The 5400-nt window shown below is 42.9% G+C and overlaps 1 non-coding gene across 1 annotated transcript; it reads right to left on the reverse strand.

Annotated features, from left to right (window-relative positions):
- Positions 1-475: 475 nt before the first annotated feature.
- On the reverse strand, positions 476-582 carry LOC133802832 (small nucleolar RNA R71). The gene has a single exon (XR_009877578.1). It is a non-coding gene; the product is annotated as a small nucleolar RNA R71 (small nucleolar RNA).
- Positions 583-5400: the final 4818 nt, after the last annotated feature.

The raw sequence follows: 5400 nt of genomic DNA on the forward strand, positions 1-5400 counted from the left end.
CAAGAGAGAGGCCCAGAAATCTGTGAAGATGGCACAGAATGACGGGCATGGCAGGAATGTTCTAACTCTTGGAGTTGTACAAGGGGTTCAGGCTCAGACCAATGCTGAGAGGAGCCTGAGAGATTATGTGCTACACACTCTGACGAGAGTACAAAATAGTATACGCCCACCAGCTGTAGAGGCCAACAACTTTGAAATAAAGCCTGCTATTCTACAAATGGTGCAGTCCTCTGTGCAATTCAATGGGTTGCCCTCTGAAGATCCTCACACCCATTTGTCCAACTTTTTAGAGTTGTGTGGAACCATCAAATATAATGGGGTGAGTGATGACACAATCAAGCTTAGGCTTTTCCCATTTTCTCTAAGGGACAGAGCTAAAAGTTGGCTGAACTCTCTGCAACCAAACTCTATTGTCACCTGGCAAGATCTAGCTCAGAAATTTTTGTCCAAATTCTTCCCTCCGTCCAAAGCTGCTAAATTGAGGGGAGAGATAAATAACTTTTGCCAGAATGACGGAGAGTCACTGTATGAAGCTTGGGAACGGTTTAAGGAACTCCTGAGAAGATGTCCTCATCATGGCATTGAATAGTGGATGCTAGTACAGAATTTCTACAATGGTTTATGTCCTACAACCAGAACCATTATTGATGCTGCAGCAGGTGGCACTTTTATGAGCAAGAGCACAACTGGTGCTTATGAGCTGCTAGAGGACATGGCCACAAACAATCATCAATGGTTTGAGGAAAGATCATCAGGAGTTAGAAAGGTAGCTGGGGTGCATGAGCTGGATGCAATCACTGCTCTAACAGCGCAAGTAGCCTCTCTGACAAAGCAGTTACAACAGAGCAGTGTATCTGCTAATGCGGTTCAAATGGCAGTGAGGTGTGAAATGTGTGGTGGTCCTCATTCTGTCGATCAGTGCCCTATCTGTATGAATAATAACACCCCAATGGATCATGCCCAAGTTCAAGCGGTGGGAAACTTTCAAAGGCCACTCAATAATCCATTCTCCAACAACTACAATCCTGGGTGGCGAAATCATCCCAATTTTTCGTGGAAGAATAATCAAGGCCAACAACCTCAGTTTCAGGGCCAAATTCAAAATAACATGCCTCAGCCACCTATGAATCAAGCTTCGTCATCACAACAGCCTAGGCCTCAACAATCAATGCCTCAACCTGAGAGGCCTAATGAATTGCAAGCTGCCTTGTTGACTCTTACTAATACTCAGACTCAATTTATGACTTAGACCAGATCCTCTATTCGAAACCTTGAGACACAGGTTGGGCAGTTGGCCAATATGCTCAATAACAGACCCCAGGGAAACTTGCCTAGTAATACTAAAGTCAACCCCAAGGAGCAAGTTCAGGCAATTACTCTGAGGAGTGGGAAGCAAACTGAGCAACCTAGACCTCCACAGGCAGTGGTTCGGAATAAAGAGATGGGTGAACAGTCTGATTCAGAAAGGGTTACTGAAGACCATCAGCAGTCAGAACAGAGTCCGCCAGTTGTTATTGAGCAGCCAGTTAGAGTTCCATACCCTCAGAGGCTTAGAAAGACTACACTTGATAAACAGTTTTCTAAGTTTCTTGAGGTGTTTAAAAAGCTGCACATAAACATTCCTTTTGCTGAGGCCTTGGAGCAGATGCCCAGTTATGTTAAGTTCATGAAGGAGATTCTATCAAAGAAAAGGAGAATGGAGGACTATGAGACTGTAGCACTCACTGAAGAGTGCAGCGCGATTTTACAAAGGAAATTACCCCAAAAGCTGAGAGATCCGGGGAGTTTCACCATACCTTGCACCATTGGCAAGTTTGAATGTAAGCACGCCTTATGTGACCTGGGGGCAAGTATCAATCCGATGCCCTTATCTGTGTTTAAAAGACTTGGTTTGGGGGAGGCAAAACCAACAACTGTCACTTTACAGCTCGCAGACCGATCGTTGACACATCCACGAGGTATTATTGAGGATGTTCTTGTGAAGGTGGATAAGTTCATATTTCCAGCTGACTTTATTGTTCTGGACATGGAGGAGGACACAGATGTCCCAATTATCCTCGATAGGCCATTTCTAGCCACAGGCCAAGCTCTTATTGATGTTCACAAAGGAGAGCTTAAGCTTAGAGTTCAAGGAGATGAGGTGGTCTTTAATGTCTTCAAGTCTATGAAGTATCCGGTGGCTAGTGACAGTTGGTTTAATGTGGATGTGATAGAAAAGGCAGTCTCCAAGAGAAGAATGAGCAGTGATTCCTTAGAGGCCGTATTATTGGGTGATGAGGGCGACGATGATGATGATGCTGAGATCAGAGAATGTGTAAACTGGATCAACTCGTTCTTACCATATTGGAAGAAGTTTCAAGAACTAGCAGATGCGACTGATAAACCGCTAACCTCCACTCAGCAGCCACTGCAGTTGGAATTAAAGGTCCTCCCAGATCACTTGCGCTATGCTTATTTGGGAGAGAATGAAACTTTACCTGTCATTGTGTCAGCTGACCTGTCAAAGGTAGAATTGGAGAAACTATTGAGGGTTCTAAGGGAGCATAAATTGGCCATTGGGTGGACCTTGGCAGATATTAGAGGAATCAGCCCATCAACAGTGATGCATAAAATTTTGTTGGAGGAGAATAGCAAGCCATCCATAGAGGCCCAGAGAAGACTCAATCCAGCTATGAAGGAAGTAGTGTTGGTGCAAATTCTTAAATGGTTGGATGTTGGGGTAATCTACCCAATTTCTGATAGCGCATGGGTGAGCCCTGTGCAAGTGGTACCTAAGAAGGGTGGAATGACTGTGGTGAAAAATGAGAACAATGAACTCATTCCAACAAGGACTGTAACGGGGTGGCGGATTTGTATAGACTACCGCAAGCTCAATAAGGCCACAAGGAAGGATCATTTTCCTTTGCCTTTCCTTGATCAGATGCTTGACAGATTGGCAGGCCATAGCTACTACTGTTTCTTGGATGGGTATTCTGGGTATTATCAGATCGCTATTGCACCAGAGGATCAAGAGAAAACAACCTTCACATGTCCTTATGGCACATTTGCTTTCAGGAGAATGCCATTTGGACTATGCAATGCCCCTGCAACATTTCAACGGTGCATGATGGCCATATTTTCAGACATGGTAGACCGGTGTATTGAGATTTTCATGGATGATTTCTCTGTTTTTGGTTCATCATTCGACCTCTATTTGGGTAACTTGGAGAACGTGCTGCATCGTTGTGAGATGGAAAATCTGGTGTTGAATTAGGAGAAATGCCATTTTATGGTGAAAGAAGGGATTGTTCTTGGCCATAAAATTTCAAGTGAGGGAATTGAGGTAGATAGAGCAAAAATTTCTACCATTGAAAAGCTGCCTCCACCAGTTTCAGTCAAGGGAGTTAGAAGTTTTCTTGGTCACGCTGGGTTCTATCGGAGATTCATAAAAGATTTTTTTAAAGTGTCCAAGCCTCTCTCAAATCTGCTTATGAACGAAGTTGTCTTTGATTTTAATGATGAATGTTTGAGGGCGTTCAATTTCTTGAAAGAAAAGCTTATTTCTGCTCCAATTGTGATAGCTCCGAATTGGGAATTGCTTTTTGAGTTGATGTGTGATGCCAGTGATTACGCAGTGGGGGCAGTTTTGGGACAGCGGATTGACAAGGTATTCAGGTCTATTTACTATGCTAGTTAGACTCTAAATGATGCTCAGCTGAATTATGCCACTACAGAAAAAGAGTTGCTAGCTATTGTGTTTGCTTGTGACAAATTTAGACCATATCTGATTGGTAACAAAGTGATTGTCTACACTGATCACTCAGCCATTAAATATTTGATGTCAAAGAAAGATGCCAAACCCCGCCTGATTAGATGGATTCTTTTGCTTCAAGAATTTGACTTGGAGATTCGTGACAAGAAGGGCAGCGAGAATGTGGTGGCTGATCATCTCTCTAGACTTGAGGTGGGGGAGACTGAAAATAAGAAAGCAGTGCAAATCAATGATCACTTTCCTGATGAGCAGTTGTTTGGGGTAAGTGAGACTTTAGCTGTCCCTTGGTTTGCTGACATAGTGAATTTCTTGGTCGCCAAGATTGTGCCGCCTGAGATGTCAAAGCAGCAATTAAAGAAATTCTTTTCTAAGGCGAAACACTACTATTGGGAGGAACCTATTCTCTATAGGCATTGTGTTGACCAGATTATCAGAAGGTGTGTTCCTGAAGAAGAGATGCAATCCATTCTTAATCACTGTCATACTCAACAATGTGGAGGGCACTTTGGAGCATCAAGAACGGCGGCTAAGGTATTACAAAGTGGTTTTTATTGGCCTTCATTATTCAAGGATGCCAATGTTTTTTTCAAGGCTTGTGATAGATGTCAGCGAACTGGTAACATCTTGAGGAGAAATGAAATGCCTCTACAGGGGATTCTTGAAGTGGAACTGTTTGATGTATGGGGCATCGATTTCATGGGGCCTTTTCCACCATCTTATAACAATGAATATATTCTATTGGCAGTGGATTATGTATCCAAATGGGTGGAGGCTGCAGCAACTAGAGCCAATGACGGTAAAACTGTGCTTAATTTTCTGCATAAACATATTTTTACTAGATTTGGCACTCCCCGAGCTCTGATTAGCGATGAAGGGAAACAATTTGTGAATAAGCAACTGAATGCATTGCTGGCTCGTTATGGAGTTTATCACCGAAAAGCTTTGCCTTACCATCCTCAATCAAATGGGCAAGCTGAAGTTTCAAACAGAGAAATCAAAAGCATCCTTGAGAAGACCGTTGACAGTTCAAGAAAAAATTGGTCGAAAAAGTTAGATGATGCGATTTGGGCTTACAGAACTGCATTCAAAACATCAATAGGCATGTCTCCTTACAGGTTGGTGTTTGGTAAAGCATGTCATCTACCAGTTGAATTGGAACATAGGGCATTCTGGGCTATGAAAAAGTTGAATTTTGATTGGAGTGCCGCTAGTGAACGAAGGTTGTTGCAACTGAATGAACTTGACGAGTTCAGAAATGAGGCTTATGAGAACGCCAAGATTTATAAAGAAAGAACAAAGGCTTGGCATGACAAGAACTTAATCAGAAAAGAGTTCCAACCAGGGCAGCAGATACTTCTTTTCAATTCAAGACTGCGACTGTTTCCTGGTAAATTGAAATCAAGATGGTCAGGGCCATTCACTGTTGTTCAAGTTTTTCCATATGGTTCTGTAGAAGTTCGGGGCAACTCAGGTGATTCCTTTAAAGTCAATGGTCAGAGATTGAAGCCCTACTTGGGTGGTAGTTTTGATCAAGCGAAGTCTATCCTCCTTCTGAAGCCTCTCTGAAGAGGGGTTCAGCGTCCGGCTAAATGACATTAACGACAGCGCTTGTAGGAGGCACCTATGTTTTACTTGTTATTTATTTTACT

This window comes from Humulus lupulus, chromosome 9, assembly GCF_963169125.1.
Source record: "Humulus lupulus chromosome 9, drHumLupu1.1, whole genome shotgun sequence".
Taxonomy (NCBI): domain Eukaryota; kingdom Viridiplantae; phylum Streptophyta; class Magnoliopsida; order Rosales; family Cannabaceae; genus Humulus; species Humulus lupulus.